Here is a 26,618-nt window from a genome sequence, read left to right on the forward strand (position 1 = left end):
TTCTTCCAAAGCTCATTTCATGTTTGGACCTTCAAATAAGGCTGCCCTTCATTGGCAGCAGAAGCCCTGTATGAGGTCCAAGCAGAAGTCTATCAGACCTGTATATGAAGCACTTTGTTTTGCTCTGCAGCAATTCTTTCAGCCTTACGCTACTGACTTACCCCCTGTAAAAATACTTCTTGCAACCTGTGATGAAACTCTCCCTTTTTACCTGAAGTTGGTCTAGCTCCAAAAAATATGGTATATCATTGAAACACTCTGAGACATTTTGGTGGCAAGGTTTACCTTTATTCACAACCACAGATGGAATTTCTTGGGGAAAACTGACAGCCAAAATGGCCAGGGTAATTCTGGGAGTCAGTCAAGATGAATGTTGCTACACCTTGCTTTCCTTGTATTTCTCTGAACAGCTACTGTCAGCCACACAGCCCTCTCCTGACCCACATCCAGTGGCTCTTGTTGTAATCTCCAGTGAGCAAACCTCCCACACATACTTCAGTAAGATTATCCTGTGTGTTACATTTGAGGAGCTTCACTCTTTGGAACAACTGCCAGACACTCTGCTCTGTAGCAGTGAAGGATTTCAGAAATCAAGGTAGAGAATTTTAAAAAAATGTGGTTATTTCCCTTGCAGGTGATGGAAATAAAGTGCTTTCTGTGGCCTGGTTTAATTTCACTTCAGACACACAGATTTGTCAATAAAAGAAGCCAAAATAAATTTTCTAAGAGCATTAATCAGCATTAATACAAAGACTGATTTCAGAAAGCTTTGTACCAGACCACAGATAAACAAAGAACTTGCAGAAATAGAGACGAATTTCAGCGCAGTCCAGTCTTGTAAGACAAACTTATAAACCTCCAATATTTTCCACTATTTATTCCTTTGATTCTTTCAGGACTATACACTTCTCTTAGGGAAGAACATCTTCATACAGTGCCATATTGTGTGGACTCTCTGAGCTTAACTAACCGGTTCTTCAATCACCTAAAACTCTCCTCTATACCACATGGAAAAGGAAACAAAGGTTAAGTCTTTTACACAGCAAGCTGCCAAAAGAGCCATCAGAAAAGGGTATTTACTGAAATATGGTTTGATTGATACTAAAACTTTTATCAGTCTTTGTCCTCCTTTATATAGTAGTCCAGGTCCCTTAGCGTGTGACAGCAAAACAACCTTTACATTGAAGTGGGGTAGAACAAATACTTAATAAAATAAAAGTGTGAAAATTTACAGGTTTTAATAATTTCTGGAAAACTTACCTGGACTCAGGAGACATATTTAGAATTACTCTCTCATAGCTTTACATTTTTATTCTGCTGTAGATATTTAAGCACGTTTGCAATATTAGCCTTAGTGCTCAAGACTGAAAAGGGAAGAAATGCTTTAAGATGATCATACACTCTAACTTGACATTTTATTTCTTCACCAATATTAACTTGGTACCTTAAGTTCATTTCATTTTTCATACAGTAACTAGGCAGAAAGCAGAGCTGTTTACAGATAGACCTGTGAATTCTGTTTGTACAATACATCTCTCATCACACAGACTGGAACAGTACTGTAGTACAGTGTGTGGGGTAAGTACATTGTAGTGCTCCAGGGCCAGATGTACATTGTTATTTTGTTTGGTACCTTAATACTTTTGCAGAGATGGTCCAAAGTAGTTAACAACAGAGAACAATTTGTTTCTCAGCACTGACGCTAAAACAGCATGACAGAATTTTCCCACTCCTAACAGAAGGAACTCCTGCAGTCAAACAAGTTTTTATACTATTTTGATCTCTAAACAGGTATTTTTCTCATTCCAGAAATCACTTCCCTGAATCTGATTTTCAATAGTCTCTCATAGCCCTGAGTACTTATCTGTAGGTGAATGTACTGAAAATTCAGTCATGAAAAACATAAACACCTCTTTTCTTATGTTGGATAAGGGAAGGTATAACTTTATGATCATTTTTCATCTCACTGAAAACAGTAACATTTTGTTATTTCAGAGGGAGAACTCTTCCCTTCAGCAGAGGTTCTGATCACAACTTTTCCCCACTTCCTCCTTCCCCGAAGAAAATATTCATCTACTGGCATGCCATAAACACACTTTTGCATTTATAACAAAAATGTAAATGATTCAAGCAATAGCAAAATCTTGTGTGTTCTGGCAAAACTGTTGATTTTCATCAGAGAGAATGTTTTGGCTCAGGTTTAGAATAGAGTACATTCTTTGGCACAAGGGACTTGCAACATCTTTGGGAAAATGCAGACCTGGGATACCTGCCTAGAATGGCCCATGAAACATTTACCTTACCAATAAAAACAGAGGCCCACTTAACCATTTCCCCTAGGGGCAGGTATTCATCTAATCACATCTGGAATCCTTTCCAACTTGGTTCCTGCAGCTAATGTTGCTCTGTCATGATCTGATGGTTTAATCCTAGTTATTAAACTGCTTATTCTAGTTGATAATAAAAAAATGTGGGAAAATGCCTGCCTGTCAATGCCCAAGCCTCAGAGCAAACACTGTGAAGTGGGCCCCCTGCTTTCTCTAAGCAAACAGGGAACACCATTTGGAATTTGGAGTCACAAAGAAAAGCTGCCAGATCTAATGAAAATATTGGCAAATTTACGAGGGTGATTTTTTTAATCCCTAGACAACAAAAAAACCAAATACACAACAACAAACCCCTGCTGTTGCAAGTCTAGTTTCCCTTACTATGCACAAAGAACTTCTTTTCAGTGGTCTCAGCAGACAAAAAAAAATATAACACATACATAATGCATACATAATGTCTGAGCCAGCTGTGATATACTTTCACTCAAAATGTTTTTAACAATAAACGATTTGTTAACAGACGCATCAAGTTCTTCATGATTTTACAGGAAAAAAAGCAAAACCACAACTCCAAGTCTTCATTTCCCAATGCTTCATTAAAACCAAATATTTTTAGATCCAAACGATAAAGCTTTGCCAGCAGCCTCTGCTGACTAATAAGCCATTTTCTGTTGAAAATACAATATTGATGTGAAAATTGCCAACTAGCTTTTTTCAAAATTGTATTTATATAGCTATAAATAAAACAGACATACCAGATAGACAATACACCACATGTGAAAACAAATTGAACTTGGTAAAGCAAGAGGTTTCCATTTCCATCAGCACAAACCTGAACCTTGTCCACACATTCCACAGTATGGGACTAGATGGATTTGTCAAAATCCAGCAGCACAGCTCAGAAGTAATCCATAGCACAATTCATTCCCTGCCAAGCAGTATGAATGTGCACTAATTTGATCACAAAAGATAATAACTTCTAAAAATCACTGACTTCAAATAAAGTCTGAACTGTTAAATACAAAGTTCGGACTTTTGATTTCTGGCCCCACATAAAATTCTTATTTCAGACTTCAAGGCCATAATTTCATCTCACTGTCCTGATTAGAATATGTTTTCTCGCATAATTTGTTCATCCAATTCATTCATCCCAAATAGGCATGGTAAACACTCTAGTACTACTGCTTGGAGATTCTACTCCAGACACTTTGACAATAGCTCAGGTCTCACTTCCCTCATCATGCCAGTCAATTCTGATTCAAGATGTAGAAACTAACAAGTCAGAAGAGCTCTGTGAAAAAATACAAGTTTCTATCCAAAATAAAATATTTTCTGGTAAGGGAACAAGATACTAATTTTCTACCTGTTCAACTATTATTTATTATTAATTGAGGGAGACTAGAACAGAAGCTCTATTCTTTTTGCTGCAGAGGTTTATTTGCTAAATATCAGGCAAAAAGTACATCTTAGAGCTAATTTTACTGAAGGACTTCAGTTTTGTTAACTTTAGAGAAGTATTACTGTATTATAAATTATAGCATCTACTGTCAAGATGATTATATGAATTTATCTTTTGATGAGACCCTTGTCCTTCTTCCCAGACAATCAGCACATCTAATTGTATGTCTGTCCTGGGGTAACTTTATGATGCTTGTATCCCCATTCATCTCTTTAGTCCAGAAATAAGTTTTGCACGTTTAAGATTGGTCCTGAGAGTGAGGTTGGTTAGAAGAAGTGCGGAGTTTGTTATCAGAAACTGTACTTGCTCCTCTGCATCCTGCTCCTGTACTGTGTTGACTGCAGATGGACAGACAGCGGGACAGAGCTCTCCTTTGCTTTTGGCTACTTTTTTTAGCTAGCTGAGGCAGAGAAGTTCCCTAAAGTGTGTTTTTTCTTTTTCTTGGAACTGTTTATACCTGCTCTGGACAGAAAACCCAGAAGAGCACTAAGATCTTGTGCCTGTGGCTCACCAGGGCTCAGGATGTGGCATTTCCAGCACAGGAGGGTAAAGTAGGAGACTGAGTGAACTGAGCTACACCCCACAAAAATGACTCTCTTGAATTTGCCATCTCTTCAGAACAATGAGAGGTTCCACTGTTTAATATCATTAATTTTTTCATGTTTATGAGTACTTTGCTTGTTAAATAAAGAGCTTTTTCCACTTTTCTCATGGGAGATTTACCTCACGAACCCATTGGGGGAGGGTCCACTTGAATTTGCTTTCTAGAAAAGACCACTTCAGGGGTTTCCTCCCAAATTCTGCCCTAAACCAGGACAACGCCCCACCTTGAAAGACATCTCAGAGGTCAGGAGTCTGCTGCTACATAAGGGTATTTACACATTTTTGGCAGGGTGAGAAGCCCAACACTACCTGTCACTGCTGCTGCTGCCATTGAAAAGACTGAGGAAAGTGACAACAACAATGGGATTCGATTTGCCCTCAGTTAAAGGATAGAAGGTGACTATCAAGGGTCATGGTTACAGCTGAGTGTTCCCAATCTACAGGGCAAGCCTCTTTCTGCCACCAGTTTTGGTCCCCACCCTCATCACAGTCAGAGGGCTCAGATTGCCTTGGCTCCATTTGTTTTGCTGGGATAGTTTCCTGCCATTTTAGCAAAAACACCCAAGCTGAAGCAAGAGAAACAGCAGAAACACAGGGTCAGGAAGTATCAGCAGGCTATTAGATCACCTCATCCATCTTGTGGTACCTCATCTGTAACTACCTAAATTAGAAATACAGTCTCTTTGGTCCCATACATAATCAAGAGAGAAAGATTCAGACAGAGTGTGATTCAAAGTGCCTAGGGTTAATCCTTTCAAAGGAGGTTTCAGAATGGAAGCTTCAGCCTTCCCCAGCAGAAGACTGCAGAGATTAACCTCTAAAATTAGTAGTGTAGATCAAGCCAGAATGATCAGTCCCTAAACAAAACAATTCTTGAGTTGAATCATCCACTTCTACCAAGATTTACCTAAAACAGGCAAAATTAAATCAATGCCTAAAAAAACATATCAGGAAACCTCAGGGCAAGAATGACAAAGGCATCCATAAGCTGCACAGGGGCTAGTGACATCCTGGCAGCCATCTGGCACGAGAGAACTCCAGTCCCTCAGACCTGCTAATACCTATTTCCAGCAGCATTTACTCACAGAGGCAGCCACTGTTCATTTGGCTCCTGGAGCTTCATGGATTGCCTCACCTCTGACGGGGCCAGAAAGCAAGAATTTGAATTCCAAACGCCTTTGCAGGTAACACATCAGATTGCCTGCTGCTATGATAAGGGACAAATGGGATAGTCTAAGATTCACCCCAACACAGATGCCAGGGCTCTGCATTTCAGGTAGATCAGTTCTTCTTTTTTTTTATTTTTTTTCTGTTAACAATGAGCAGGACAAATGAATCATTTGACCACCTTTGAAGGATGTGGCGCTGTATTTGAGGAAGTCTGTGCATTGCTTGAAATTAATGGGTTTTTATTTTGCCTATGCTCATCTCAGCAATGTGTGTTCAGGTCACAACAGAATGGCCAGGTCTGATCCAACATCCAAAACTTCTTGGTCCAAGTCTCAGCCATTTAAGCCAATGGTAATGATCCTGCTGGGGTCAGTGATCTGTGATCATAATCCTCCGGTTTTTTTTGGCAATCACCACCCGAGAGCGCTGCTCCGATCAGAAGAGGACCAAATGCTGCCATGCCATCCAAGCCACATCTTGAGACACAATATACATTGCTGATAATTAGGTTTTATTTACTTTTCTAGTAAGAAACACAAAGAGTCAGGGTGTGGTGATAGTGGTTTACTGACAAACTTGATGTGAGCTTCTTATGAACAGCTAAGCTTTTGCTGAGTAATATTGACACAACACAAAATGACTGACTATAAAAACCTTCAGACTATACCATATGACTCTTTCAAAACCAATGGCAGCTATTTGACAGATGCTCAGAGGTTCAGAATTTCAGAAGTAGACCTAAAAAAGGCAGATTAATGAGCAGATGATAGTGATGTAGTAAAGTTGCACAATAAATGAAACTTAGCAGATGGCTCTGCAACTATAAAAATCTCCAGATTCCTAGATTAGATAGATAGTGAGGACTCTTCCTTTATTTTCTTGAATTATTTCTGCCTTTTCCTCATGACTTTGGCAGTATTGCTGCTATCTTCTTTTTAAATATTGCAACTTTCCAAATTTATTTTCCCGTCTGCTTTAAGCATAATAGATCTCATCAGACAAACTTTCTACTCTATCACCATGAAGGAAAACATTAGGGTGCACATTCAAAGCTGCATATGCACAGCCCCATGTTTCCTAGGAAACAAGCGATTGCTCATCTCTGCACCAAAATAAATGGATGCATCAGTTTCAGCTTCCTACAAACATTAGTATTTGGACTCAGGACAGAATGCCAGGTACCCCCAGCACACTATCAGTTGTGACTGACTGTCATCATTCTGCCTCTGCTGCTTGTCGGCAGTAGAGGAACCAGCAAGCTGGTGCGAGAGCTGTGACAGATCTGCAGCGCAGGCAGCGGTGGTGCCGACCTGAGGACGGGCAGTCAGAGCCACCAGTGCTGCTCCCTGCTCGGCGCCAGCAGAGCCACGTGCATCCATGGGTGCTCCCGGCCAGCCGTCTGGGGAGGAAGGAAATCAGTGCCCCCCACCGCAGCACCTTCTGTTGGTATGTGCAGAGATGGACGGGAATCACAACCCAGGAGTTTTGGCTTTGGATTATCTTCACATGGCCAGCTCCAAATTTAAGGCAGCCATTCTGACATAAACTGAAACTCCCTTGTGTATTTCCACATTCCCACAAAAGACACAAGATTTCTCTTCTTTCATTACCTCCAGGAGGTTCCTCCCTTTAACTTTATTTACTTTCATGATTTCATGGAATTTTTTTTTCATTAAACCATATTCCCAAATTGACACTGATGTATTTCTAAATAAAATTTTACTTCTGACAATTCTGATATTGATTTAACACTGTATTCCTGGAACCTGACTCTTAATAGCAGAGTTACTGCAATATTAAGCTAAATGCTTGTGACAATTTGACCCTCAACGCCAATACCACAGTAAATAGAACTCTAGCTGATTCCACAGAAAGGGCTATTAAGGAATATATGGGCACATTTCAAGCATTCTGCCATTTCAGTCTCTCAATAGCACATATATTAGGAACTCGACTATCAAAATCTAAATTTTCTGAAAACTCCGTGTCATCTGAAAGATGGTCATGTCCCCTGACATCTATTAATTGCCCTGGAAATTTCCTCATTATTCAAAATGTCAATATATGAACTTTTTCAATGTCTCCCCTGACATTTGGATAATCAAGGTTGTATTGCATATGGGCCATTCTTGAAAATCTTTGAAGACAACTGACTACCCTCATGAGTAAAGGTTTACAAGATCAAGCCATATAGCACGTATGAACAACATTCATCAAACATAACGTCAAAATAATTTCTTGTATATGATCAAATGTTAGTATCAATAAATGGCTATCATGGTAATAAGGCCTGAGTGTATGGGTCTTTGCTAATATAGCATTATTAGTACTTGATATTGATCAGCCAGACAATCTGAAACCTCTTAACTTAATTACTTTTTCTTTAGAGAATGGTAGTGTAAGTTTCACAAAAGGCTACTTTGCAGAAATGTGATAGTTTAAAATTTTCCACTGCTTCCTCCCTGTAACTCTTTTCCATTAGTTGCACCACTTCATCATTGTAAAATCTTCAAAAACTGAATAAAGGCAAGCTCATTAAAGAAAACCAGGGGAAAATAACCAATATTCACTGCCAGAACAAAAATGAAACACAGTTTGGAAGCTCAAAAGATGAATGCAATTTTGCTGCCAAGTGAAGTAAGTTACATGACCCCTTTTGTCACAGGATACCCAATTCCGTGAGTAAAACAGGACAAAAAAAAACATTTTACAGGAAAAAAGCATTTGCATGCAGTGTAAGCAAAAGTAACCATTCATTCAACTATTCATGCCAACAACATTGCTTCTTTAGCAAGTGTTTGTGTGTGCAGGGCAAGGTGCTTAATTCTGCTGCAGCCTGGACCTAAGCCAGCTTCTGTATAAATCTTACTCATGGCAACCTATTGGATGGGATCAACAGCACAACTTCCTTCTTGTCATATCTTCTCACACTTAAGAAAATTCAGGGGGTTTTTACTTTATACACTGACGATTTTATCCTCTGCCCTCACAGCACTGAGGAAGGCTATAAATAATTTTGCACAAACTGTAACATTTTATGTGCATCCAAAGAAATATACTATTATTATGAAGACTACCAATTTCTTCTTTCTGCATGTGGGCAAAAGAATAAAGTCCTGAATCCAAAAATGGTTTCCTCCACTGCTCATAATTCCTACAGTAAAAGCAGCATTACAAAGCTGTAGGCCCTAGACAGCCTTCACTCTAAAACAGTCTCTCAAGTTTAACTTCCTAGTTTCACTCAGCTATGCAGCACAAGTGCTGCAGTCTAAGTCTATGGAGAAAAGAAAGTGCTTTTACTTGCCTCCTGCAGGTCTTTTAGGTTTGGATCTATTGCCTTCGATCTCACCTCTTGTTTTGGCTCAACAAAAATTTTTTGAGGTATTTTACAACAGGATGCAGGAGGTAATAAATAAAGCTTGAGAGCACCTTATGTTTACACTGAATATTGCACGTGGATCTACAGTGTAATGTCATGCACATAAATAAATGCCAAGACTAGCATTCTTTTCTGACAAACACATAAATGAATGTTAGGAACGGAAATGTCTTCTCCCTCTTGCATTTTTTTCTCCTCCTGTGTGAAGCTTGGTTAAAAAAATTAATGGGCCCATGCAGCTAAATGGCAGCATTATATGGCCTACAAAAATCATGGTGAAGGATGCAGAGAGGAAAGTGTTGTTGGTCTTAATATTGAGAAAACAATGTATTAGAAGTCCATGAATGCTGTTATTTTCCTTCTGTTCCAAACCCATAAAATTTGCAAGAGACATCTTTTCAACTTAATAATGTTATTTGCTAAATGCACATTAGTGGTGATGCCCGTCTAGGGATAAGTCCAAACCACAGCATTCCAACATGATAATATAGTCCAGAAAAAATGAAAAAAAATCTCCCTCTGTTCTCTAAGAATTATACACTTTGCCTTAGGGCATAAGCCATACATTCAATTCCCCACCAGGAGCTGCAGCAGCTTTACTCCAGAGAATTAACTGGGTGGTGTTCTGCCCTCTGTTATGGGTATCCAAATACCCTGCTGGAGGAGGATGAGGCTAGGGGCAAGAATTCAAAATTCAAAACTCAAATACCCACCTCACTGAGAAGGGAGGGATTCAGAGCCTGCAGCCCTACACCTCTCATCCCTAAGGTGCCTCCCTTTACTCTGGTAACAGGAGAAATCACGCCGAGACTCTTCATCCATCAACCACAACATGTGAACATCCTCCATTCACTCCTCCAGCATGTCTTGACCCCAGATTATGCACAGGTGCAGGAGGAGTCCTCCTCAAAATCACCCCAGTGGAGACAGGCTGCATTCCTGGGAAGTATCTCCACACCAGAAAGAAACGACTGCAGTATTACCGGGTGCCGCCTTGCATCAACAAAGCATTTCAGATTTTTTTTTTTCCCCCCACAAGCTTCACTTAAAATCATTATATAACACACAGAACCACCTGGGTCTTCCACATCATCGGGGTGGCAGGAGCTGCTTCTTGTTCTAACCAGGTGTCATGAGGGAAGTAAGAATCCCTATTCCCTCTATACTAATTTCTGTTTAAAAATAAACAAAACCAATACCAACAAAAAACCATAGCAAGACTTTATAGGTCAGATAAAAACATCCAATTACTGCAGCCAGAATTAGTACCTCCTCAATGTTCAAAGGGGGAGCTTTACACGCTGTTCCAACTTCACTCTCTGTTAATCATTACCTCACTTTCCAGCCAGAGGAAGCATCAGAGATGTGCTCAGCAGCCTAATTTCTCATGTACCTGACAAAAGTACATTTAAATGCCACTTGTCAGCATCTGAAAGAAGACAACACTTGCTTTGCACACTAGTAACAGGTGACTAATGCAGGCTAAAATGCAAATGAAGTATTTGCACAGCCAGTCGTCCAGCCAGATGGAAACATATATCAAGACACAAGTCGATCTTGGAACACAGCTACTAAACATCCTGCATTAAACCCACTCCCTATCTGCAGCATCAAAATCTTCAGCCTATGCACTTATCCAAGATCAGATGAACTAATAACTACTAGAAAGACAATTAATAAATGAGATAAGATCTTCCTTTGGGAAGAACACTAGATTGCTCCATTAAGATTATTGCAGCTGTATAACGTTAATAAAGGCATATCACTTTGCTAATGGGACCATCACTTCCAGAAGATTCCTTCACTGTCATATAAACTTTATATGAATGCAGCTAATTTGAGTTCATTTACTGGATCATACAGTGCCAGACATCTCACTGCAAAGCCTCTTTTGCATCCATATTTTGTAACCATACCCCTAATTGCACTTCCATTTCTGTCCACATTCTGAGCTGCTATATAACAGAATTTCCTTCCTAAATTTATCTGTTCTTTTATATTTTGAAATTTCTTAAACCAGTTTTTTTTTCTGAATTAATTTTTCCAGGAAGGAGAACTGCATTTTGTCAAATTTTTTCCCACAATTCACCAATTCTTCCCTCCCCGCTTCCCTCTCCCTCTCAATGCAATTTAGGTCACTTGAATACAAACATCTCCAAGCCATGGGTGCAGCCAGGGTATCACACATACGTGACCTACAAAGAGGTCTGGTGGGGACTCAGCTGAAAATGCTAATCCTAAGGGATTTAAAGAAACATCATGTAATAAACAACATTCTTTCTTCCCACTCCAAAGTGATCACATAAAAGAATTCAAAGTGCACATCTTCTTGGCTGCATGCAAAGTCGTTGCTTTATTAATTTATGACAAAACAACAGCAAGATGGTAAATAACATCTAAAAGTAACCGAGGGAGAAAAGGATCTCCCTCTGCTATAGAAAGGCAAAAGGGAGCTCCAAATGTATTTAAGGAGCCAGAGTTAAAACCAACACATTTTTCAGGTCCAGAGGTTTGTAATTCACCCCAGAAAAATTCACCTGTCATAAATTTCAGATTTATATGCAGATCCCAGAGCAACTTGGAGTAAAATAAGATTAATTTCATGAAAAACTGCTGACAGATAATGGAGTTGTAGTCCAGCCTCCTGGGCACATTCCTTAGGCAACAGGGTAAGCAACTGAGCATTGCTCCTCACTTCTCTGCTTATAGTTGACACTTAATGCATACTTTTGTGGAAATTAACAACTGCACACCATCCCTCCTTTAAGCCTCCTATACACACATACATATATATCTGCTTCTAAAACAACTGGTATGAACCCTACACTACTTTTCTTCAGAAAAGAGAGGTTCAACTGAAGGATCTTCCACTAAATGAAGATTTGAGCTGAAGGTAGACACTGGGTAATCTGTACACATGTGTTTATTGTCCCTATGTTGACAGTTTTGCTTTGAAAGCAAAAAGATTCTTTTACATCACTGCCTAAAAAACAGGGGTCAGAGCAGCAGGAGACTCAGGAATTACTGGGCACCAGAAGAACTAAAATCAAAGGGAGAACTGAATTTGGAAAAAAAAAATCATGTGCATTCCATGAAGGAGTCTTTAGCATTTCTAAAGCTGTCATTTCAAAGAACTCTGTAGTTCTTACTGGAGCTACTTACTACAAAATTCTGATTAAAAAATGTATGACTAAGTGTTAGGTATCAAAAAAAAATCATTTTGAGACCTTAAAAAAAAAAAGCCCACAAAAAATTTAATTTCCAATAATAGGATACAGGATGTAGAAAGGACACCTGAGTCACTGAGTCTACCCCTCAACTACTCCACCTTGAATTGCAAAACTCAGGAAAGACAACACCCATCTCCAACAAGCAGGCTGGTGGCACTCTTTTGGACCTTTTTTCTCAAAGGATATCCCTAAACTGCCAACAAATACTTGGGAAATCCTAAGGCAGCAGAACTCCATCACACACTCACTTCCTGAAGGTGCTCTTTCCTCAGCTCCACAGAGGATTTTAGTTGGCCTCAAAGCAGGATATAAACACCAGCCCCGACCAGACAAGATCTCAGGCACAATATTCCTTCCTCAGGTCTTGTAGCGTAACCTGAAGTCCAAATGGCTCCTGCAGCACTATGCTCCAGAGGAACCCACAGGTGAGCCCCGAGACCTCTCCTGGACAGCTGACAGGGCTCTTCTTGGATTTGGCATAAGGATCCCTCAAACACAGCTCCCTACAAGTTTCCTCTTGTGGTATGAAGCACAGAATGTGTCTACTTAGAGGGGGAAAGCATTGTCCTTCTCTCTTTTGTATGCTTTCTGCACCAGCTGTCTTCAGGTTGCCAGATTAGACCTGGAAGTTTTCAAGTGCTTAATTAGGAGAACCCAATCCAGGTTTGCCTTTGCTCTGCACAAATTTCCTAGGTCTAAACTATATTTTTATTACAAGCCATATTCCGTGGTTCAGCCTTCGGCACCAGCCTGAGGTATTTCTTCTCTAAATCTCAAAGTGGATGATGAGGAACAGACACCCGCAGAGTATGGCTGAACATACCTGCTGGCACAGCTGCCCTCAGGAGAGAAGGAGGGTCTCTCTTATTGACAGAGGAAGTTGCCAAGAGCAAACAGATTCCTGGCTTAAGCCCCTCAGCTAAGTGCTTAATTTCAATGTGAGATATAGCCAGCCCATTTCTACAAGACACTTTTTAGGAAGTTTGACCTTCTCCCCAAAAATGACACACAACTAACTTCTAGCTGTGATGCCCATTACAAAGCAGAACTTTCAACAGAGAAACAAGACCTATTCCTTCATACGCTGCCAAATGAAACTTCTGAAAATTTTTTTCTCCTCCTAAACAATGATGTTTTCTCATTCAGTAGCTATCACACTCTCTGGCTCTCTGATACAGATATTTTTTCTCACTGTGCTCAGGGCTGAGCAGCTTGGGGTGGGGTAAAAGCCTGTACAACATTAAGAAGTAACTGTAGCACATGAAATAATTTAAATAATTTCTTTCTTATTTTCTACCCCATACATGAACAATCAGGTTTTCTTTAGTGACAATAGCTTTTGCCACAACCCTAGGAGTGGGAACCTAAACTATAGTTTATAGTTATGTACATAAAAAAAGGTAACATCAAGTTTCCTCTTCATAGCTCTGATGTGGATATCACAGGCACATTTAGTCAATTGTCCTTCAAATGTCTTCTGTACATGTGTTTTTTTTCCCCTTTATGCTTGAAAAGATCTCAGAGATTCAGCTTCAGGGAATGCAGTGGAGTTAGGCTCCTGTTCATTTCTGTTAGCGGAATTTACATTGTAGGCTTCTGTTGGGAAGTGTCATATTGTTGCATGATCTTAGTTGCATGTAAAGCGGTAGTACTCACACTGGCTTTTCCCTTCCAAGGAACCTGCATTTCTTTGGATGGCTATCACTCAAAACACTTGGCACTAAATCCAGAGAACTAGCTAAATTGTAATGTTAATTATGAAAGAAGTAGTGGTGAAGTTTTCATCCTCCTCTTTGTCACACTGTTTCTTCCAGCAAGCAGCTCTGCATTGACAGTATACACAGGGCAGAAATAAGTCCTCATCAGAGGAGTGAACCCAAATATGTAAGAATCTCACCATGTGCCACTTCACACACAGAACACTGAAGGTTTTGCTCCTCAAGCTGAAAGTACACCTCAAAAGACTCTACTTCTCTAGATTTACCCAGAGAAGCATACAATAAAAGCACATTGCTGAGGTGAATAGGTGTTAGTCCAAGCCTTGTAAGTTAAAAGTAACATCTCATAATCTCTGCTAAATGTAATGGGTAGTCGAAGAAATGAAGCTAATCCAGGCATAATGATTAGTCTTAGTGTGAGTCATGACCCTGGCAGCTGCATCCTGAACCAGCTGCAATCTATATAATGCATTCCCAGGAAGACCAGACAACAAGAAGTTGTATTAGCACAGAGTGCAGATGGTATTAATACATGTACCAGCAGTCTCAAGCCCAGCCAAAAAGAGCAAAGGTCTTCATTTACTAATATTCTTAAAAGGATAGCAATTTGTCTAAGATATTTATTATGCTTATCATAATCAAAGAGCTTGATTTCTAGAATTAATCCTTTTATTGCTAACAAAAAATATTACAATGGAAAAAGGTTGCTAGAGTGGGTGAAGTCTCTGAGCAATGCGTAAGATTAGCCATCAGCAATACAATTTTTCCTCCTCCTTTCCCTACACAGTGTCAGGGTCATATAAAGTCAAAACACTAAATATAGGACAACATCAGTGGAAAGCAAAGCAAGCTTAGCTGGCCACAATGGAAACACAACAGAGGCCAAGGTAAACCCATCAAAACAGCATGATTAGGCTAAAACAACAACAGGAGACTTGTCAAATCAACAGAGAGTATTTGTGCCTTAACCCACTTCTGTATTTATGAGATTAATTCTGGAGATCTGAATAGGTTATTATAAGAAGGGAAACCAGAGCAGGCAGATTAGGACTGCTTGCAGGACCCTTTGAGGGAGATCTACAGGTTTGAAAGCATTTCATGGGTGGATTGTCATTCAGGAAAGGCAATGCCCCTTCCAAAGCAAGGGAGCAAAAATGTTTACCTAAATTGGAGCTATCTGGACTGACAAGCCTCATGTCTCCAGGCAAGAACAGGAGATATGGAACCAGTTTCTTCAGCCTGGGAAAGATCTTTTTCCTGGAGAGCTCTGATGTCACTCAGCTCCTGACTTTTTCAATCTGTCACACATTTTGAACAGAGCTGCTGCTTTAGGCTTTCACTGTCTACACCAGTTTTTTCTTCCCTTCAGAGCTGTCAGTTCAAAAGGAAACTAGTCTGGCAACAAACTGGACTTTTCAAAGTTTGTCCTCTATTTTTGTTCATGTTCCAAATAGTCTTTAAACAGCCACAGTTTACTGAGAAGAGGGAGCTGTAATCATCAGGCAAGCTTTGCAGTGTACCTGGACTTTGTGTTGCAGGAATGGTGTTATGGCTGACAGGACTAGGCATGTAAAAGTCTTAAGAACTCCAATGGCAAAAACAACAAAGAATTAGAATCAGTATTAAAGCATTTTGGTATTCAGCCTGCTTGTTGGTACAGAGCAGAGCAGCAGTCTAAAAAGCTACTACATGCCTGTAAACTGAGTAGAGGAGCAGGTTTAATTTTAGGTCTAATGATTGCTAACAAGTTCCTTTTTATCACATCTTTAGCTTCACTTTAAAATATCATTTGAAAGGACTAGACATACAGTTTCAAACCAAAACCCATCTCTGGATTCCTCATCTATTCCATCATTTCTTCCTAAGTTGCCTGTCACTGCAGCAGCTGAATACCAGCCGCCCTCATACCGGGGAGCTCAGGTGTCCTCTTGACCTGTACTGCAAAATAGAATCTGTATGGAGAGCAAGACCAACTGGGAATGGTGCCATAAAATTACATTTGCTGAAGAGGCTCTTTTCTAAATTAAACCAGTTAGAACTAAGCTGATTCATAAAAGCATACTGCATTTTTTAAAACTCCACTTCTAAGTTATTCTCCCATTGCTTGAAAAACACCTATTGATTAAGGCCTGTCCTAACACACAGTAGCTCTTCAGTAATGCTGAAGCCAGAGCAGTTGTCAATACAGGGTACCTAGATCATCCAAATAAAATGAAAGATCTTTAACAGTCATCAAATACAGTGACTGGAGATATTGGTATAGCAGAAATTACATGAGAAAACCAATGAAATGTTTTTATTCCTGCAAGCTGGGCTTGGTCCAGCTGAGGACAGTGCTTTTCCTGAGTTAGGCTGTGCAGGTAATGACCTTACTGCATGTGGGAGAAAAAACAATAGTCAGTAACCTTGAAAAGAAGAGATAAAATTAGTTCTTCACAGTAAATTTTCCCTACATTATTCTAGGCAACTTTCTGGAGTCTTTTCATCCTTAGCCCACTTGGATTTGTGAAACAAATCCAAGCATTACTTTATCCTCTATATGTTCCAGGGCACTTGCAGCAGGAATAGCATGAATTCTTGTATTAATCTGTCCTGGATAACAAGCATTTGCCATACCCCTCTGTCCCCCAGGAATGAATGTCCCAGGAACTTCTGGACCCAGATGTAGGGCCCAGAGCAAAAGCAGAGGCATATAGAAAACTGACTATGGTCTGAGTCATACTAATTTAAATTCTCCCCATTCCCATAGTTTCTGGGGAGTCAATGGGTCAGAGGCTCACCAAGCTACTGACTGCCACCCCACAGAAAGCTCTTCCCCTCCACACAGCAAATGTTCATAATTAGGCAGGTTCCCTCCTCCCAAGTCTCTTGCAGGTTTTAATGGCACACAGAGAAACCTGATCTTGGTTCTGGGCTCCAGCAGAACAGAAACAGCAAAGATGGCTCCTAAAAAAGATGTCACAAATGAAGGCACAGTATAAACCAGCACACACCTAAATGGGCTCAGTGTTGTTAATTTGTAGGATGCTCATCCCCGCTCCCGCTTCCATAATAGCAGATTATTATTCACCTACAGTAACATCTGTTCCTTTGCCACAGTCTCATCAGTGTCAGAGCTGTGCTGGAGCAACTTCTACATCCCCATCCAGGAAAATCTCCAGTGAGGCACAGTATTATAATGCCTGGCCATTGAGAGTTGTATACACCAGATGGATACTACCAACCGGAGCACTTTAAGCACATACAACCGACAATTAAAGCAATCAGTCAGCCTCAAAGAGAAGAAAGAAATATAAGCAGGTTTTTTCTGCAAAAATTTCAGCTTCTCAATAAAAGCTGCAATGCTGCACTTTCAAAAGGTAAAAATTGTTTAATTTCATTAAGAGCATTAATTCTTATTTTTATTTTCTGACTTTGTTTGTTGTTTTGTTGGGGGTTTTTGTGGCATGGTAAATTACCAACACTGATATTGTCTATTTACTATTTCAAAATACGAGAGGTCTATCTTTAATTCATTGAAACAAATTTATTGTCAGATTCCAGACTGAATTTTTTTCCTGAATTTACTTTCCCCTTGAACCTATCTCTTCCCCACCCTAAAGTTTCAGACTCTGCCACAGAAAAGCAATGCTGTTTCCTGAACTCCTTTGTGCAGAGTATATACAGACACTGCTCTAACCTGTATAACTTGAATTACTCCCTTCAGGACTTATCAGGGGTTAAAACATCCTTGGTAAGCTGAGGAGTTAAAGTCCTCTGAGAATTCCTCCCCATTCCTGAGAGATGTTCCATTGCCTGAAAGGCCCCAGTCACAGACGTTCTCTGTCAGAGTTGAAGAGGGCAGTCTGGAAGGGCTAAGTGAAGCAAAGGCACAATTAATGTAGTCCTCAACCCAGGGGCTGGTCAGGAAAATGAGCTCTATAACAGCTAGAACCTTCCACAAAGAAGAGAAATATACCTGCCTGGCTGCAATTCAAGGTCCTGTCTGATACAAAGCGGTGCAAGTCATTTTGTGGCAACCACAGCAATGTATGCCAAATTTGTTTCACCATTATTTCACTCTTCCATCAGATCAGGGTGCCAAAGGTGATGTGCCAGCAGTTTAATCAGTTTGCCCCTCAGTTTCGTCTTCCTTCCTGGCTTTTAGCATCTCATCTGACAGCAAGCTGCCAGAGTTCAAACAATCTCGGCAGCACTCACAAACCATATTCTTTTTGTTGTTCATTTTACAAAATTAAAAACATTAAACATTAATGTCTCTTGAGTTTCCTCTCCCCCTCAACCCTCCCACCTCCTGAAGTAAAATATATTTTTGTGATTCCACATCAGAAGGAAACAATACTCTGTTGTGCCCAATACTTTGTGGGTGTGGGTGTTTTCAGGAACCACATCTAAGAAGAAATCCCAGAGGTTATTGTAATCATTCCTTTCACTCCTGGGTACTCAAGCACAGGATTGCCTGCAATCAATTTGCTCTTGCATCCTCGTATTAAACTCCTTGTGTATAAAAGTATCACCAGCACTTTCTGTATTAATCTATGTAGCAATGTTCTAAAGAGCTTTTTATTATGCTGCAAAGAAATTACAATGCAGAGCAAAAGCCACTAAAGCCTACTTGAGCATTACCGACAAATATGAAAGTTGGGTCTGATCCTTCAGCCAGTGAAATGGAGGAGTATTGACTGCACTCACTGACTTTTCAGGGAAAATTCAGGTACATGTCTCTGTAGTCTACCTTAATCTTATAACAAGGAGGATTACAAATCTACAAAAAACATGAGAGGAAATTACATCACATGTAAAGCATATGAACAGAGATCCTGGCTACTTTCAAGCTCAGGGTTTTCTTGGTTTTTTGGGTTTTTTGTCAGTTTTTTGGTTTTTTTTCTGGGTGAGTTTTAGCTTTATTTTTTTGTTGTTGTTTTGTTGCTGTTGTTGTTGATTTTGGGCTTTCTGTTTGTTTGTTGTTGTTGTTGTTGTTTGGGGTTTTTGGGGGGTTGTTTTGTTTTTTTGGTGTTGTTGTTGATGTTGTTATGGGGTTTTTAAAATATCAAATACTTGAATCAACAAAGATCCCAGCATCATAGGCTGGTTTACAAGTAGCCCTGCAAGAGGGTTTAACCTTTGAGGTCTATGCCCTGAAATTTTCATCTGATACTACCCCAATATTTGCTAATAGTATTAAATGTACTATTTAGAACTAGTATTTGGGGAGCATGAGGGATTAATACAAAAAAACTTGACACTACTTTCTCACGTGCAAATTAACTTTAAGGAACTCGTACCACTCTTCTGTCTTGTCTTCTCATTCCTAGACAGAAAGTTTGTCAGGCATTCTGAGCTAGTCTGTTTCCAGCTACACACAGGAAGCATCTCTCCAGACAACCTTGCTGGATATAGGTGGAAGTCCACAGGTAATAATCTCACATGTCGCCTTTGAGAATTTTCACTCTGGTTAACTTTTCTACAAAGAATATATGAGCAGGACATGATGCTTCACTATATTTTTAACAATTTTCAAAAAGGTTGGGAGTGTTGTAGTTCAATTCCAAAAAAAGAATAATAAACAAATTTTCAATTTGTGTGCTGAGCTGTGCCAATTGAGAGGAAAAAAGTCCTGTGGCCTTGTTTGCCCTTCCTGGCTGGACATGCACACAGACATTTCTACATTGGACATTAACTTCTTATCAGCTCCATGTGCCTTTCCCATGAATGCTCAGGCACCAATTGTAAAATTCACTTTGATGAACATCCTGAATAAAGCACTGTAGTGATTCAATCCCAAAATCTTACAAATCTACCTAAAACAGAAGCTTCTCAATATTTCAGTAATTATACACAAAAGTACCACAAACCAATGAAAATGTACATTCTATCTGCCCACTTGTGGTAACTTGTGTAGGCTGGATTTGATCCAAATATCTTGCAGGGAGATTCCTTAGCTCTGCATTAATCCTTCACATCAACTCTAATCCTCTCAGTAAACTGTTTGCATTTTGCAAGTTTTCATCATAAATGACAAGGAATTTTAGGTTAGATATCAGACAAAACACAACAATGTAAGAAAGAAATAAATAAAGCAAAGCTATTCAGGGTCTGACAGCACTGAATAAGCAAGCAATATCACCCACAGGGCAAAAATAAGAACAAGAATGAACATGGGACTATATGTAGCAGGTTTTGTAAAATGCAATATAGGTTTGGAAGAGCCATAAAAGCAAGCCACACAGTAAGCAAATGCAGCTGTAACTGGAGTTTTATGAGTGATGGATTCCAAGAGTAGAAAAAGAAGCAACTCTAACCAGAAAACTGTAAAAACATGGGAGAGTTTCATGCTGCTGTAGGATATTTGAAGGAGAGGAGAGAGGAGAGAGGAGAGAGGAGAGAGGAGAGAGGAGAGAGGAGAGAGGAGAGAGGAGAGAGGAGAGAGGAGAGAGGAGAGAGGAGAGAGGAGAGAGGAGAGAGGAGAGAGGAGAGAGGAGAGAGGAGAGAGGAGAGAGGAGAGAGGAGAGAGGAGAGAGGAGAGGAGAGGAGAGGAGAGGAGAGGAGAGGAGAGGAGAGGAGAGGAGAGGAGAGGAGAGGAGAGGAGAGGAGAGGAGAGGAGAGGAGAGGAGAGGAGAGGAGAGGAGAGGAGAGGAGAGGAGAGGAGAGGAGAGGAGAGGAGAGGAGAGGAGAGGAGAGGAGAGGAGAGGAGAGGAGAGGAGAGGAGAGGAGAGGAGAGGAGAGGAGAGGAGAGGAGAGGAGAGGAGGTTCTCAGATGAGAACCCTGCAGCCTCTGAGACCAGTGACAATATTCACAAATGGTCACACAAATGCTCAGCATATCCACAGATATAACCCAGCCCCAGAGGCTTTTCTCCCACATTATAAAGTCTTCTTTCTAAGGCTGGCTCGTCTTATTTATTTCTGTTCTTTTTTAGTCATTCTGTGTAACTGAGCCATTGATGACAAAAATGCTACATCATAACAAACACAGAGATACTTTTAAGACTTCAAAGAACACATCTTTTTCCTGACAGCCTTTCAGTATAGCCATTTTGGTATAGTAACAATCTTTATAATGAAAATTGAATTGACAGTGATAATAAAAGAGTAAAGTTCTTTAAACAGGCCATTTTCCAAGGTATTGTCAGGTAATTTATGTATAGTTTTAGGCTAAATCTCAAATAGCCATCCACAAATCAATATCAAAATTATGTTTATTAAGTGCTGCATCAAAAGCAAATCTGAATTTGTGAACTTAAAAGAACATGAATGAGAGAAAAAACAGTATCAGAAATGAAATTCAATTCCGTTAACAGAGTTTTTCACTTCAGTTTCAATTTACGCTGTGTTAACCTAATGAAGAGCACAGAAGGGAGATCATCGCATCTCGAGTGTTTATGTTTATGCACCTGCAGCTTAGAAAAGTTATTAATACAACAGGGATTCTCCTGTTACGCTTTTTACTTTCATCATTCATGCATTTGCAAATACAGACCTTTCAAAACTCCAACAGCAGTGACAGTACTTCCAGCTGCACAGGATCTACTGGTTTTCTGAAGGCCATCAGGACAGAAAAAAAAAGTCAGCCAAAGGTTCTTTTTTAACAGCCACACAAGCCTTAGGGCCCAGCTCTGTGTGCTCCTAAACTCTGACACAGAGCTCACAGAGTCAAATCCTGAAGTGTGGTATCAATGAAAAATAAGCAGAGGCTCCAGAGCAGAGAAGAGCAACTTGAAAGGCCCCCCACAAATCACCAATTTCTGGAGGTACATGGACTCCATCAGCTGCACATCGCAGAGTTTGTGAGCATGCAGCACTCAGATGAAGCCACTGCTTGGTCTGCTCGGACAATTTCCTGCTGATGACATGGGGAAAAGGTATCAGGGTCCAAGAACCTCTCTTTCCTCTTTGGCTTTTGGAGTCATTTCTGCACTCTCTGCTCGTGATCTTTGATCTCCAGCATCAGAACTGCACTGGGAGAAGCAGAAAGCACCCATATTTTTTCTCACTTTTCTCCTTTTACTGGTGAAGGAGCAGATGGCACAATGGCAACATATTCTCCTGTGACCTGGGAGATGGAAGTTTACTTCTTTACTGAATTACCCCCAGACATCCCAGTCCCAGCTGGGACACCCTCCAATATTTTAAACCAATATCACCTGTGCTGTTCACTCACAGTGAGGCTATCAAGATCTGTCTCAAGCTGATGGAAGCATTTTCTGAGTAAAGTCTATGAATTCTGGAAAGCACTTAAGAATTCTGACTGTATCTTATCCTCTTGCCAGCTCCTTTGATTGCATGATGCTTCTGAGACTCTCTTCAGACACTGTACAACCTGCAGCACAGGGTTCTGTTTGAGGAGGCACCTTTTCCTTCCATTGAATTTGCCTCTAGCCTGACCCCTCTATTCACTGCCCTGGTAACACAGAATTCAGTCCAAGAACAAGGACAGCATAATTTCTTCCCTTTTTCTTTCCTCTTTTACTCATTCCTAACTGAAATACAAAGAGTCATGGCTGCCTACTATATGCAGGATCTGCCTGGTTTTAAAACAGCAAAATACAGGCCTGGTGCTCTTTAACAAAGGAATAGTGTTCAGTGAAAGACACCATGACATAGGATGCACATAGTGTCATGGCATGCCCATCTATCAGATTTACTTCAGACTGGTTCAAAGTTTGATGTCAAAAGAGGGTGGCTAAAGTGGATTCCATATTAAATAGTATCAGGCTTTCAGCATTACTTGAACACAGGATTTTCAAAGTGTCGGTTTATAAATCTCTACTTTGTAAACTGAGTGCTTTTCAACTAGAGCTCTAGAACCCTAGAGAGCTGTCTTTAGGAGGCTCTGATCTTTCTAGAGCACCTATCTTGTGTGTCTGTAATTGCCCTAGTTTAACAAGGCTCCATAATATTTCAAGAAAGAAAAAAATCCTTTTATTACGTCTGTTAACCTAAGTGACCATAGTGATGGAATGTGTTGCTGTGGGTACCCTGTAAATCCCCTGAAAGTAAAACCCAAAAGAAGAATCTCCATGATGAAATCAAATGAAATATTTATTAAACATGTTGCCAATGTCCCAGGTGGTATGAAGAAGCTTTGTGGTATGTTGAAAGGCTTGATCTTTCTAAGTATTATGAATGCTGATTTAAATGATTGGGTGAAAGCTGAGGAAGTTATGGCTGAAATTTTGGCTAAAGATGACAGGTCCGGGTTTCAAGTTGCACAAAGCGGTCTGAGGGATTAAGCCAACAAAACCCACTCAAAGATATCCAGTTTCAAAAGGGTAATCTTCGTATCAGTGATTCACACTCAGACAATGGTGAGGATTCCTCATTACTCTGACTTTGCCATATTAATCTTACTTTACAAATACATGCAGTGATTTATATCATGTTTAATTAACTGATTGAGGGCTCCTGTGGTAAAATGGCATCACATTAAGCTCTGTCCTTATGGCAAATGTGAATCACATCTTTAGCCTTGCAAGAACAAAATATCATGGGATTCACTGATGACAGGATGTAGGAATCGAAATAAGGTCCCTCCTGTTGTTTCAGAATCCAGTAAGGGTGGTTGCCATATGCTCATCATTTCCAAGGGAAAAAAATGACAGGATAGAAGAAAGAACTGCTCTAGTTCATCCAATATGTTCAAATCTCAGATGAAAATGATTGTACAGCAGTTCTGTACTGAGGCCAAGTTTTACATGAAAGTGCATAACAAACTTTCAGAAAGCTTATAATTAGAGATCTTTCTAATATGATTTTTTTCTGTATTTAAATAAACTGCTGCATGAAATGACTCCTTTTTTGGAGAAAAAAAAAACACAGAAAAAAGAGATGAACTAAATAAAGAAAGGCTTCTTTGCCAGCAACATAAGACAACACAAAATTAACTTAGCTTTTGCCATGAAGAGTTATTCCCCTCAAGCATTCACAACCTGTTTTTGAAGATAAAAACTACAACTGTTATCGTCTGATAAAATTAGATGTTGTATATAATTTGCTACTAACATTACCAAGATTAAAAGCCTTGTTTATGTTATTACAAAGTTTCTTAAAATCCAGAAAGCATTTTATTTTTAAAAGCTGTCTTATTAAGAGACTGCAATTTTTATACTTACAATGAACCTTACATCCAGTTAACTCCCTAGCCATTGACAAATCATTTTACATGAGTCACAGTTTGCTCCCAGGAATTCAGTGGATTTTTGCAATTTGTTTCTATGGCATAGAAGATAGCAGTGGGATGGGAGAAGCAGGTTTCGCGTTTTACAAAGCTATTATGTGACTTCAGAAATGTTCTCATTCCTCTCCAGGACCAAGACTTTTTAAATTTTTTACACAAGAATGAGAGATGAGCAGAGTATTTAAAAGGTGGGTAAGTAAAGCACTCAGTGCTGCCTGTTTTGCCACTCTCTCCCATTTTCCACAAATTGCCTCAGGTCCTAGTCTAGTCCAACACATCAGGGACACATCAGGCCTCAACACCTCCTGCTAGCTAGCAGGATTCCACTTTACATAAACAGTTAAATGCACAGCAAGCAAACAACTCAAAAGCCTCGTTCAGTGCACTCTGTAAATCTTCAGGGCACTCTGTAAATCTCATGTTCAAGTCCCCAGGCCTGAACCTCGATTTTCCACATTCCAGGTGAGTGCTCTGACCGATCACGGTGCTACCTGATACTCCAACTTTGCCATCTCCTTCTGGTCTCGACCAGAAATTCCATCCGACGGCTGACAAATCTCTTCTGATGAGTTTCTTTGAAATCGATACCTGCCTGCAAAAGAAAAAGTTTCAGTTTCCTCAAGCCAGCCTTTTCAATCAAAGAAAGAGAAAATTCCCAACCCGTTCTAACCATTTCACTGACGGCTAAAATTGAGCCACTTGTATAGCTGGGCAATCCTCAGCTGGGCTGGTGAGTTTGGCAATGCAGCAAAAATCAAGGGGTGACATTTTTGCCCACAAACACCTGGGCAAACCATCTTTCCTTCCAAATGTGCTGAAGTAACAAATCTGCTGACTCTGTAATATCGTGGTCCTGTGCCCCCTCTTTGTCCTTTATCAGAAGTCACTATGCTTCACTGCTGCTAGAAACATTAACATGGTTTTGTGATTAGAACAGTTATGTACACCTTACAGTCAGTCACGTCATCCTGCCCTTGTTCAGGTCTCAAAACTGAGTAGAAACAGGGTAATTATTTTCCCTTTTTGATATAGATAAATTCCAAATCTCATCATATATCTTCTCAAAATTTCACCATAAAGTAACCTTCTCCCTTCTCTCTGAGCCCATTACAACATTTGATATTTTTAAAAGCTTTGAAATTGTTTTCCAAATGTGAAGCACTGACAGGATATCAAAACCAGCTTGGTTTGTACTTACTTAGTAGGAAAACTGCTATCACAATAACTGCAAACAAATGTGTAGTATTTCATATCTTCTGTTAATAATTTTCAAACTTGCAGGGATTTTAACACCTGTGCCATTAGTCCACGATAATTTGCGATAATTTCTGAAGTTCTGAAATGTATTTTTAAATTTAAAACATAATTTCAAAAGTATTTTTAAATAAAGGAATTCAACATAATCCATAATGATTTCTTGCCAGAAAAAAAGAATGTCTAAATATTCTAATAATTCTGATCCAATGCTAGGAGAAATTAAAATCTGATTGCACATAGAAGAGCATTTGGATGCTGAACAAACTGATTTTAAGACACAGATACATGTGGTTTCATATTCTGAGATTATTTTCACATTCTATGGAAAATTAGCTACCTGTAAAACATACTTTTCATTTTACTGTTTTAACAGGCCTTTTAAAATTTTAGCAATATTTAAGATATGAATATTGATAGAGACAGAGATATATGCAAGATAAAATATCCTGAGCAAGGATGATTAACTATTTTTGGCTAATTTTTGCCTAAAATTTACCATTAACTATTTTGGTGGCTAAACTGCATTTCCCTTCAAAAATATTTGAATTTTTTAATATTTAGAGTAGAGCTTTAAGCTATGTAAAAGTACCTTGAAATATGTGCAGGTCAAAGTAAATCTTCATTTTAAATATTTCAAACTGTTATAGTTACTGCTTTGAAATAATATGACATTTACAGTAATTGCTGGAATTCCAATTACTTTCAGTAAAAGCTGCTTCTTTTGCAAGCTGTAAAAATATAAAGGTGCATTGGATACTGCATTGCTGGAGACAGAGTCTGCAAGTAAAGGCAATTAAATGTGAGTTTGATGATACACAACGTACTGGACTAACATTAAAAAGACTTTTCCATGTTTGACTGTTTACCAGTTTTGTCTTTAAATAATAGTCTTCTTTTGGCATGTAATGTATATCTGCTTGCACTAAACATAATTTATTAATATTTTAACACATGTGTACTCAGTGGGGTGTATTATCATACTGATATAAATAGAATTAATGAGCAGTCAACCTGCCACATGTCATGACATATGACAGGGCAGCCAGAGCATGGGAATAATTCTTTCTGTTTCATATTAGAGCTTCTTTTCCCAGTTGAATTTTTGTTCCCAGATGCCAATGGACCTAATTTTCTAAGGACCATTTACAAAAATAGTAAGAAATCACAAACCTGGACTAATTTATCATGGGTAATTTCAAAGAATGATTATTTTTATGCCATTTCAAATGCTTAAATAAACAGGTTAAAGGAAGCAGCTTTTTTTTCAGTTAATTTTTAGGGTTTTCACAATGAGAGAT

At 39.4% G+C, this 26,618-nt stretch overlaps 1 long non-coding RNA gene across 1 annotated transcript in view; it reads right to left on the reverse strand.

The window, feature by feature from the left end:
* Positions 1 to 21,203: 21,203 nt before the first annotated feature.
* The window catches only part of LOC113459571 (uncharacterized), a 181,920-nt gene continuing 176,505 nt past the window's right edge, over positions 21,204 to 26,618 (reverse strand). The window contains exon 3 of the long non-coding RNA XR_012579816.1: positions 21,204 to 24,655. This is a non-coding gene — a long non-coding RNA (uncharacterized LOC113459571). The remainder of the gene's footprint in view (positions 24,656 to 26,618) is intronic.

Source organism: Zonotrichia albicollis, chromosome 3, assembly GCF_047830755.1.
Source record: "Zonotrichia albicollis isolate bZonAlb1 chromosome 3, bZonAlb1.hap1, whole genome shotgun sequence".
NCBI lineage: Eukaryota > Metazoa > Chordata > Aves > Passeriformes > Passerellidae > Zonotrichia > Zonotrichia albicollis.